This window comes from Nothoprocta perdicaria, unplaced genomic scaffold (genome assembly GCF_003342845.1).
Source record: "Nothoprocta perdicaria isolate Ctin4 unplaced genomic scaffold, notPer1 scaffold_3, whole genome shotgun sequence".
Classification (NCBI taxonomy): Eukaryota; Metazoa; Chordata; class Aves; order Tinamiformes; family Tinamidae; genus Nothoprocta; species Nothoprocta perdicaria.
In genome coordinates this window covers 9,054,078-9,066,383 of record NW_020455532.1, presented here as the reverse complement: position 1 = coordinate 9,066,383, position 12,306 = coordinate 9,054,078, and the positions used below count along the sequence as shown (strand labels likewise).

The window sequence follows — 12,306 nt, the reverse complement described above, 5'->3', positions numbered from 1 at the left end:
TTAGTTTAAAGCTAAAGCTCAGGAATGTTTCTCAGCTCAAGGAAAAGGCGAGCAACTTGCTGGTGCATGTCTGCAGTTGTGTGGGGAGCCACAGGACCTCGCAAAGTGACTGGATGTTCTCCAGACACCTCCACAGTGTTTAAATGGATCATCTTGCTCTGCTTTACCCTAAAGAACAAAAGAAAGGCCGTAAGATGTTTATATATCTGCAGTGCTTATGCAGTGGCCATTGAAAAGGGCAGCCCGGTGCCCTCTCTCTGTTCCAAGACTCCTGCACCATGGAATGAAGCACTGCACAATTAAATACCTAGCCCAAGGTCCCAGGAAGCTTGGAGCAAATCAAGGAGTTGAAGCCAGGTCTTGTGAGTCCCAGGCTGGTTGCTTATCAGACATTCTTCTCCTAATGTGTCATCTCCTGTGGGAAATCCTTCCAGCGTGCCCGCAAAGGTCGTGCCAGGGGATCAGGTGGAAAAACGTTGGCACAGAAAATTCTCAGCGAGTTTCCCTTCCAGTCCTACATGCTTAAAGTCTTGTTTTGGAGAAAAATAAAGTAGAAACTGCAGCATGCTCAGTATGCTGGGACAGACACCTCCCTCAGCACAGCAGACAGAAGCAGCACCAAAGCGGCTGTAAAACCTGAGATCAAATGGTGAGATAAGGTGGTTTTCGCTTGGAGTTAATTGCCTTCTTTTGAAGGGTGGCCTCCGGTAGGAGCTTATGGGTTAGTTAAGTCATACCTTGGAGCTGCCTTTTCATTCATAAATACGTGTGTGCCTCTGGATGAGCTGGAGTATTCCAGGATTGGGCTCATCTGACATCAAGACCCCAAGGGCTCCCCTTGGACCCGGCGTGCGCTCCATCCACGCGCCCACAAAAGCAACTGAACGCACTTCATCCAGGCGTTTCCCAGCCACAGCCACCACCTTCTGCCTTCCTGAGGGAAATCTGCCTGCAAGCCACAACCCCCCGCAGCCCCAGGGCGCCAAGAACCCCCTTGTCCATTCAGGGAATTGGAGAACATTTGCCCACCCCCCCAGGCAAGGAGAGGGGCAGGGGGCAGGAAAGAGGCTCCTGCATCCCACAGGGTGCCGAGCACTGCACTGACATCCTCCCTTCCAGCAGCAGCCTTTCCCTGTATCCCGATGGCTTCCTCCAGAGCAGCTCATGGCTTTTACACAGCACTGGCTGGGACAAACCAGACAGCATCACCACAGACCACGGCTCTTTTTTTGGCCTGTGCCTAATGCTGGTGCAACCATCCAGCACAGAGACAGAGCCTTCTTTAAAAAACACAAGAAAGAAGGAAAACCAGAAACAGCACAACCCAAACTTTCCAATAGGGAGATGCAGTTTTAATGCACCAGACAATCAAACCACGCCTGTGGATATCTGCAGCGCCCAGATAATTTTCAGCTGATGACAAATAGTAAAAGTGTTAGGCAATAGGTTTGGAAAGGGCCACACAGGATGGAATTCTCTTCTAGTGCAATACAATGCAGGCTACATAGGGGGAAAAAAAGTCAAARCAGTTAGTCTGGGTCTAGCTAAGGAGCTTTTGCATTAAGCAGCCAGTGGTCTTGATCTTTCTTTTTTTCACAAGCTGTTTTATTTGGCAAAGTGATACTGTATATATATCACAAGCAGACACGTCCGTAAGAATGGATTTGTTCCTGGTGGAGTGGGAAGGGAGGGATGAGCAAAAGGGCTGTATATCCACGAGGAAAGCAATGCCGRAGTTGCTAGCTGGGAAGAGGTTACAGTTACACATCCTGAATGAGCAGCTAAAATGGAAAATAGGGAGGTCCATAACTTGGTGCTCATTTCTGAGAAGAGCCCGACACTCGGCTGCAGCCACCGTGGCAGAAAGGAGCTTTAGTCAGCACTGACCCCGACCATTGCCTTCCTAATGAGCTCCAAAAAGGGTTGGCTCCACAGAGAGCGCGTTGCAGGGCAGCAACGAGCCCAACCAAGCTGAAGGGATAAAGAGCAATTCCACTTGCGAAGCCTCCGCTTAGCACCCTGCATGTGGGGCAGTCGTTACTTCATGTTCTGCTGCAGATTTGCACATGAACAAATCCCTCTCAGGGTAAAGGGCTGGGAAGATCAAGTCCATCTTCTTCCTATCTCAACTTTACTGGAAGAGCAGGGGTAGCTACAGCAGATACATAACAGCCACAACTAGATGACAGCTAGRTAACAGCCACACAAGCATGACAGCTCTAGCCCATCCCTTTTGTCTATTACTATTACTCACCAGAAGACCTTATTATCCTCAGCACCTGACCATAAACCCACCACGTTCGGTGCTGCAGCTGGAACCAGACGTTTCAGTCAGAGCATCCAGTTTATTCCCGGTGGAAACGCAGCAAACTTTCCATGTCCTGGGTCCTGTTTCCCTCGCTGCTGCACTGCCTGGTAAGGATGAGCACCTCAGCCATTCACCCGAATTAATCCAACACAGTTCTGCACAAATGCCTCGGATATTTTGCTAGCAACAAGACTGAACTAGCAGCTGATGATGCTTGGGCCCTAAACTGCCGCACTGAAGAGGCGTGACATCACCCATGTCAAAAATGTACTTGCTTTGAAACCCTACTCCTACTTATTTATGTTACGGGAGTACCTGGAGGCTTCAGCCAAACCAACAGGTGCCCTACAAAGCTCTGTTTGCTGTGTACTGACAGGCGAACTGTGTTTGCTCCTGTAATTCCCACCTCCTGTGGCCAGGAGCAAGCAACACAGTTTGAGCTGGGTACAACGGCGGGACAGACAGACTCCTAGCATAGGCAAGACCTRTGCCAGCCATAGGGGTGCTCCTGCATCAGTCCTTCAGGCCATGTTGGCAGTTTGCTGTGCTGAGCTTAACCTTCAAAAAAAMCCCTGTGCCCAGGGCTGGACCATGGTGCTAAGGCCCATGAGTGTGGAGAAAGGGTTGTTCAGCTGGACCTAAGACCTAGGATTGACTCTTGGGAAGGATGAAATCAAGGGGTAAAATAAGCGGTCCCTGCACACCAGTGAAATGTCAAACCCTTCATCCATTGGAATATCAAGCAGCCAAGGGTGTTTTTCACTGCTGCTGCCCAGGCAGAGCCAGGCTGCTCACACAGCCCTCCGGGACCTCCTGCYTTCCCAAGGGGCAGCTCCAACCAGCAGCAACGACCGCCCAAGCGAGCAGCAAAGCGTGAAAACGGAGATCAGCGGAGGCGGAAGGGCAGTTCAGCAACTGGAGGGACATTTAAGCAAAGCTCAGTAGATCTTGCGCCACAGTTCAAGTGCTGAAAGCTGAAGACTCAGACATTTCCTCCCTGAATGCAAGAAAATCATTTTCTTATTTCAAAGTCGTCTACTTGCTTCATCATCCAGCCCTGCACTTCCCAAATGTACTGCTAGGAATAGTGTGTTGTAAACAAAGTTTTACAAAAAAGGAAGGTTAGCACACAACATATTTTTCCCATTACTTCAATCTATCCTGCAAGCTTTGCAAGCTTGGTAAAGAAGGAGTCTATTTAAAAATTTAGGGTGGGGAAGAATTAGCTCAACAAAACCATAAACAGATTTTCTTCGCACTTTTCGTCCAAGAGAAAAACAAGACAGACTATGTGCATATTGAGGCACACAATAGCACAATCATTTTAAAAAACAAACAGATTAGGAGGGAGAGGGCATCGAGAAGGGTGGGAGAATAGAAAGAGTTGAGAAAGTTTCGCCAGGCTCTAAGAGCCGAGACTCTGGGCGTTTGGTTCTTAAAGCTCTTAAGAACCAAATTGGAATTCCAGATATTGGAAGCCCTCCATGCGCCAGAGCCGGCCTGTGAGCATGCAGAGAGGATGACACATGTTGCTATAATGCTCTGATCTGCCTCTGTGTGCAAACCCCTGAGTAATAAACTGCATTATTTTCTGCAGATGCAACACAAAGGAATCCATTCCACTCACCCAGTGACCTTCCACACAAATCATTCAAACTCATTGTGACTATTTTTCASTGACAAACACTAAGGGGTATAAAACTTAATTCTCCCTGTTTTCTCCCCCAAAATTCCCCATTCAATTTACCAAGACAAGGCAGAGTGGCAGAGCTAAGCTACAAAAGAGCTTTACCCCACTCCTCTCTCCGAATTCTCTATTTATAATGGGAGGATAACTCCAAGCTGTACGAGAGCACCAGCATTCACTGTACTTGCAGGGTCACTGATATATTTGAGGAGTCATTTGGCATGCAATGAATCAAAAAGCTAGGCAACTTCCAAGAGAAAAAAATCCCAGGAGACTAAGGGGTGCACACAGATCCAAATATATTATTGCCATAGCAGTGTCCATTTGTTTCCATGAGTTTCACAGACTAGATGTAGTCTGCAGAAGTGGGGATGTGTCAGGAACCTGGTTCCAATGTGCAGTATCAGTCCAGCTGTTGCAGCCCCAACAGGGTCACTGACTATTTATTAAAGTCTGACAGCAAGAAGTCTCCATGCATGGGACAAGAGGGGTAGAAATTCTTCTAGGCTTTGAAAAACACCATTTTCACGGGGACATTGTCATTTATTTTGCAATCACGAGCTGGGTGAACGAATTCCCCACCAGCTAATGGCCACTCATAATGGCTTAAAACCATAGAGTTTCTGCTTGCAGATTAAATGGCTTTGCTCTGGCAGGAGACCCAGTTTCTTCTTCAAAGCTCCAGAATGGCATAATGAAATAATGGAGTGTTATTTCCAAACATGCATCTTCTATCTACAGCTTTGCAAAAGCCAAGGAGGAAACACATCACCTTCAGGAAACCCTCTCCAGGAGATATATGTATATTAAGCTTATGGATTCTTACAGTTGGGAAAAATAAAATGCTGATGGCACCACATTAATATGAGTCAGGTGAAGAGTACAAACGTTCAGRACACCTGAACTCTGCCCTGTGCCACGTGCCAAAGCAAAAAACCAAGTCCATTTTCTCAGATACCCACTGAGAGCATAACCCAAGCTGTATACCAACCATGGAGAAGAGTGTGGTTTGCCTTAACAGAGCAAAGCATTAAATGACCATTTATTTCACCTCCAGCTGGAAGAGTCTTCATAGCAGAATCCCTTAAATCCCTCTGAAGCCTTCAAGAAGGAATTTCCCTCCTTTTCCTTCCCCATCCTTCACCACTCTTCCCCCCCCTCAGCAACCTGCAATCACTAATCATGACCAATCACTGAAATCAGTGATTTACTTCCAGTTCTTAAGCATGTTATTCTCATGCATTTTATACTTACAGGTACCTTCTCCAAATTAATATAGTCCTACATGATTCTACCAACTTACAAATAAGAACTTACACTGAAATAGGTCAGATTTCCCTCTTCAAACCATGTTAACACAGAAATACGCCTTGCACTGAAGCTAAAAGCATGGGCTGCTCCATACCTGCAAAATGGAACATTTCCTTAATGGGTCATTTTCCAGTTCTTCTTCCTTGCTTGCACGCATCTTTAAAGTGCCAGGGGTTGCATCAGTTGGGTTGRGATTCAGGGCTGGAAGAAAACACATTAAATCAAAATTTACAGCTGCACTTGTGAAAGACAACGTGACCCTGGGTTCGTAAATACTAAAGGAAAAACAGAACAACATGCAGTGTCTGCAGCCTGCCCAATCACTCCATTTGTCCCACCTTCTCACCACGGAGAAGCTGTAGTTAATCTTCAGTAACGCATTCCCCAAAGTACTGATTTTTTTCGCTTAATTAGTGAAAYTCCTCTTTATCAGAGGTTAACCCAGAAAGCCAAATCAACTGCCAAGAACCCAACCGTGGTGTCTCAACCCAATAAAAATAAAAACAAACCAGCTCTGCTACCTTAGCAGCTACGGAGARCTCTCCAGCTCTCGGTACTTCTTGCTTGACTCATTAAATAGGCCGAGGACTAGAAACCTCAACTAGCTGAGAACATATTTAAGGAAGCTCTCACAACAACCTGACCAGCACTGCTGCAGCCGGTGTCTATATTTAACCTACAGGTTTACTTTTAGCTATGTGCTTCCTCTCCATTTTCCTTAGCTGCTCTCCAGTCCCCATTCCCTCAACCTGGTAAGAGCAGGAAAGCAGCCCCCTGTATTTCGGAATTTCTAAACYTAACTGTATAAAGGGAGAAGCAGCCAAGTGGATTTCTGGCACCGAGTTCAGACAGAGGGAGAAAACTGTATTTAAAAAGAAAAATCACCCTGGATAAAGGTGAGCCAGAACTTCTAACAAAGATGAAAAACAGCAAAACTATGCTGTGATTCTTAAGCAGAGGAAAAATCACATTTGTTAACCGCCCTGTGCTACAGCTTTGTCAATGACAACTTTTCTTCATCTCCYGTGCGTCACATCCCCCAGCACCAAGTCCAAAGTATCTCTGCTTGCTTCAGCCAACATATGGTCTCAGTCAAAAGCCTCTTGCCAAAACCCTACTGCTCACTAAATTGCTTCTTTCAGGTTACGTTCTGCTGATGATACACTTTGCTGACAATTGTTTCCTTGGGAAAAAAAAAAAAAGAAGAAAAAATAGAAGAAACAGCACTGTGAGATTTATTAAAATAATTAACACAGACACGTGACGATGTGGGAAGGCTCCCCATGACCCCCTCCTATAAACAAGGAGCTTCTACTACGGCTGCAGCATCCAAACCTGAATTCCTAGCAGGAGTTTAAAAAGAAAAGGAATAAAGAAAAGCAAATAAATTGTAGGAGTGTTGAGGGACGCATGAAGATTTTGCCTTGCTAAGCACCGGGTGTTGGGCGCTCCCTGGTCCTGGAGCTCAGCATTTCCACAGAGCCTCTCCCACAGAGTGGGAATCGCATCCCGGCGGATCATGGCTTGTTTGCACTGCGCGACTCTCCGGATGTAATTCCCAGCTTCCCAAGGCATCACAGCGGGATGGAATCGCAGCAGCCAGGCCTGTGTGCAGCAGGCAACGCACCCTTGGCCAGGGACAACTTGCACCCTCTGTCCTCACCCACGCGCCACGCTGCTGGTCCCACTGCCAGCCCATGTGGAAGACCAAGGACATGCAAAGAGAGCAGCAGTTCCCAGGAAAAACACAGCCATGAATCCGCAATCTGTGAATTACAAAGGCGCACATGTCCCCGAGACCCAAGAGTCCCTCCTCACCCTCCCTGGCGAATGAAGAGAGGTTTATTCTTAACCAGTCCAACAYGCTGGGAAAGAGTCCAGTGGTGAGTGCTGGGACCTTGACACAACAGGTGACCATGCTTTACAGGCCAGGAAAAGTTGAACATATAATAAGAAACAAATACTAGACTGCTGATTAAGTGTTTGGTAGTCCAGCAGCTTCAGTAAATGTCCTGCAACAACGGGCACCACATTAKAGCCTCCAAAAGCAGGCGATAACAAGCAGCCCCGCTGTTTATCTCCCTTTCTTTGAGCCCTAAGGCTCCTCACTTACTGTTCCTCTCACTTTATTACAAAGCTCTCAAGGCCATGGTGGGTCTAATACCTTGCACACACTCATCTAGGGATGTCTAAGGCTTTCTTGATCTCTGAAACACCCTCAGTTAAGAAGACAGACTTGCCCATAACAGTCTTGGAGGAGTCTTTGTATTTCCTGAAATTAAAGGAAAAATGGAAATTCAGCCTGGTGGAAGGCAGAAATCTGAGTATTGTGTGAAGCCTTCCCTGATAATACAGAGCTGAAGATTGCCTATGTGGCAATGTGAGCCACTGTGACATTCGCTAGCTCCTTGAGTTGCCTGAAGCTGCAGCTTCAAGTAACAGGAGATATTGGAGAGCCTGGTAAGGGAGCTGGGGCTTCCTTAGAGCAGCACGTGGAAACAGTTCAATTGCTTATCACAAACTGTAGCAGCAAGGATTATCAGAGACTTTTTTTCTTAATTCTTTTCAGATATTAAAATCCCAGGAATATGTGTTGTGCATTTGGWAGGTTGATCAGGTCATTCTCTATCGGGAATTTCCGCTGTACACAGAGCTATTGGCACACATCCTAAAAGCCAACGTCACTTCTGCCAGTCCTTCCAAATACCAGTTTCCTCAGGATCGACTAGGGGGCTCAAAACTAAACGCAGTGGCTGTTCAAGAAAATAGAAGAATATGCTTTTAAAACATTAGTCTTGACACAKATAGTTAATCATCCTAATATACCTGTGGTTTTAAATTCGTAATGCCCTGAACCATCTGGGTCAATGGGCTGGTAAAAAGTAAGAAAAGCCAGTCTAACATCAGCAGGCTTAAATTCCTGCACAGAGATGCACTGCTCTACTGGAGGACATAAWGTCTAGACATTTAGAAGCTGAACCCCCTGTAAAGCCTCAGAAATAGGGATTATTCTGTTTTGCTTTCACATGGCAACCTCATTTCAGGTGGTTTTAAATGACTATTAGGCCTCTTTTTGCCTCCCGTCTTTGCAAACTGCATGATACGGTCGAGAGCAAAGCCTCCTCAGCAACGCAATGCAATGTGCTCTGCAGGAGGGCAGGCAACGTGACGGTTAAGAAAGGAAACAACTCTGCTATCTGGTTGTCCCCAAAAGAACGTCCTATGCTTTAACCTCTTCATGCTGACTGCTATTTCCAGGACTGGGAAACAGCTCAGAAACACATTCTTTTTTCAAGATTCCTGCTTCACCAGAGACAAACCCCTTCCCATGAAAACCAAGGGACCTTCTACTCCCAAGAGAACGTGGCAAGGATTTCTTGCTAAGCAGTTCTGCTTCTCAATATCCACAGTAAACCCAGCCTTGTTCAAAGCTCTGTCCGTCTCTCTCAGATACCATGTCAGCCCAATTTGGGGTGGCGTTGGTTTAGTAGCTTTCAAAGGTGGTCTTGAACGCAGCTGGGCTGCGTTGCATGTCCCACATTGACTGGTGAGGATGGTCTTGAACGCAGCTGAGCTGCGTTGCATGTCCCACATTGACTGGGGAGGATGCTGCTCTCCACGGCTGTGTGTTTCCACCAGGCCAGGCTCTGCTGGCCCATCTGTTCCCGGCACGAGCAGAGTATCCCCGTGTCTGGCGACAGACTCAGGAGCATCAGGCTCCCAGGGGAGCTCCTCTCTTCCCCTCCGTTTTAATATAGTGAGTTACCTGACTGCTGTGGAACCAAGGAAGCCCTGATCCAGGAKTCTAGGTGCAAATGCAGGTCTTGCTCTTGTCTATAAACCAGTTGTATCCTCCAGACAAAAGAGACATTGGCATCAGCYGGCATCTTTGATAAGACTCCTGCAGGAAAGAGCGTGGGAAGGGGACACCACGCAACGTTGTCCTGACCTGGAAAAGATTTCCTTGGAAAATCTGTTTCTCAGCATACACCTAGCACAATTGCTGTGCTTTTTAGCTACTGGCTGTTTCCTGCCCTCTCCTGAGGCAGCACAAGGATGGTGTCTTTAAAACACCCCAATTCCCAAGGCACAAGCAGGGACCAAAGAGTTCCCATTGAGCACCTCTAAAGTGGCTGCTTCCATTTCTCCATTTTCACACAGAGAGAGGGATCTGTCTTTACAGTTACTTCTTTAAAGGGAAGCATCTACAATAGCTATAAAAGCCACATCATTTGCACCCCTCTCTTTCAGTCTCACTTCCAACTCAAGCAAACTAGTGTCCTGGAAAGGCTGGACCATCAAGAAAGCCAAGTCATAAAAATAACCACTGTAAAATTTAAAAATCAAGGTGCATAAAATATTTCTAGCCACCATCTGCTTTTTGCAGGAGGCATGCGAGCTTATATCATTTGTAGTCACTTCAGGCTTTTTAAGTGCCTGCAAATTTAAGCCACAGAAGGCAATTTGTCATCTCTTGCTTCTCTTATATCAAAATCAGCCCTGTCCAGACTTACCTTTTCTTGACAGTCCTGCATATGAGGACCACAGGAAAACACTTAGAAATTCCCATATACAGAGGAATTAATTCTATCTGCATCGTACTGCTTCTGAAAGCTACTTCTGGTCAGCCTGAATCTTCCCATGACCRATGCTCCACTGACTCTTCAGACCATCAAGTTCAGTGTTTCAGCAACTGCTACCTAGAGGTGTTTCTTCCCCAACGTGTTGTTCTTTACAAAGAAGATTTCCCAGTATTTAATTGGAGTTTTCTTCATTGCTACTTAATGTCATGACTTCTTGCCCTATCCACTGCAAAGATGGAAAATAGAGCAATCTTTTCCTTTTTATGCACCTTTAGGTATATGAAACCTTATTTCCTCCATCCCTTCTTTCCCTCCTTCTTTTCTTGCCTAAGCCAAACAGCTCAGGCTTGTTCAAAACTGGGTTTCTAGACCTTGTGTCAGCCTCGTCACTGTCCCATGGACTGCCTCTAATCGATCACTTTGCTTGTGCCTACATGATAAGAGGATACCTTTTCTGCCAATACTCAACTGTTTTCTCCAGGATGTCTATTTTCAACTAAAGAGGGTCTGCTTTTATGCCTAGTCCCCAGGATTTGGCAAGCAGACCCAGATACAGACTAACTTATGTCTCCCCGTTACTTATTTCTTCATAAAGGGAAGGAATTAACAGATTTATTCCCRCTAAGCTGAAAATTCCTACTGCAGTGGTTTAAAAAATTCAAATCCTATTCAGATTCAGGTTAAAATTGGGGTTCCACCCAGCATCATGCATTAAAGTTCAGCAGAGTGTGGTCAGCTTCTCACTGTAAATATGAAAATACAAAAAGGGCAGCAGGTTCCCACTCTCCTGTTCTTTTAATGGCCCATAAAGATGCTCTTAGGAGAACAGGCCAAAGTGAGGGATTCTTCTTTGTGCAGTCGAGCTCCCAGAATAGGGAAATAGCAGGGAGATGTGCAGGGAGACAGCATAGAAAATTCTCTAAAATAAAAGAAGGCTCAGAATAGGGACACAAACATCTAATTTTTACTTACAGCTGTAAATTAGGTGGGAGGCAGAAAGGATCCCTGGTCTGTATGTTCTACATAGGGCACAGTGGAGCCCTGATCAGCTGTCTGGATCGGGGCCGGGCGATTATTCACTTCTGCTGACACACAAGAGTCCCTGTGTCTCTTTTGTCCCCAAATCCGACATTCGCAGCATCCCCAGGATGTGGGAAACAAACCCCATCCCTGCACTGCCTGCAGGGGTTTGCCTCATCAGCTCAGCTCCGTTGGGATATCCCGGGATTGCGTCCCGGACAAAGCATCGAAGCAGTCAGAAAAGCAGGGGGAGAGAGAGGCTTCCTTACAGCAGGCACCTGGAGGACAGGGCACCCTTCTGCTGCTGTGCTGAGTGCTCGTGCACAAGAAATGGGGCCTCAGGACCAGAATTTCCTGCACGATGCATCCAAGGCTGAAGTGCTGCTAGGAGGGAGCAGATGCAGATGCAGACCCCTCCAGCACGGGGAACCATCACCACACTTCACTCCTCCGCTGAACCCAACCATCTTCCTTTCTCCAGTTGTTCTCCAGCTGATTCTTGGCCTGGTTCACATGCAGTTTGGAGGAGCAAGGGGGCAACCAAAGCAACATTGAGGGAKAGACATTGAGTTTATTCACCCAAAGCAGATATCAAAGCAACACTGAGTTTATCTGCCCCAAAAATGCTTCCTTCACACCAAGATGCGTCCTTCGGGTGCAGGTCTGAGCCAGGTCCCCATCCCGACACAGAGGGACACGAGCATGGGGACAGCAGCACCACCATTCACATGGGGACCCTAATCCAAGCTAGTAACACCACAAGCCYGAGCTCTTCGCCCTCGGCTCGCTTAAAGCCAAAACAATCCTATTTTCTGTGCACGGGGCTTGCAAAACCCGCAGCGAGCAAAGGCAAACCACGCTGACAGTTCTCACACCGTGTATAATATCTTTTAAAGGTGATTTGTCACTTAAAACTGTCAGCTTGAAATCTAATCATTGTAGAGAACGAATAAAATATTATATATTACATTCACAGGCTGCAACCCCGGCCAAATTCCCCTGTCAATTGGTATGGGATTATAATCATATCCCTTCTTTAATGTTTTCCTCTCTTGCGTCTGTGCCAGAGAGGCAGGCAAGCAGCATAGGAAACTGAGCAGTTAAGGAAAGTATATGACAACCCAAAACAGAACCGAAAATAGAGCAAAATTCCACTCTCTTCCCCCCTGTTTAGGGAAGTCTTTTGGGAAGCAGCAGCCCAAWCATTTGCAGACATCAGTGTAATTTTAAAGCTTGTCGAAGCCTATGCAAGGTTCCCCTTCCCCAAGTTCACCTATCTTTTGCTGTGCATTTGCTCCTCAGAAATCATCTTGCCTTTGCTTTAACCTCTGTTTCTTCTTGGAGCTGGATGAACTGGCCCATCTTTGGTCTCGGGAGCTCAGAGTCAGCCACTTTCC

General features: G+C 46.6%; 1 protein-coding gene across 1 annotated transcript in view; it reads right to left on the bottom strand.

Moving 5' to 3' along the window:
- Positions 1-12,306, bottom strand: part of ZHX3 (zinc fingers and homeoboxes 3) — a gene marked incomplete at its 3' end in the record, with an annotated part of 42,076 nt that overhangs the window by 19,690 nt on the left and 10,080 nt on the right. Inside the window, exon 2 of the mRNA XM_026042036.1 lies at positions 5,401-5,507. The remainder of the gene's footprint in view (positions 1-5,400; positions 5,508-12,306) is intronic.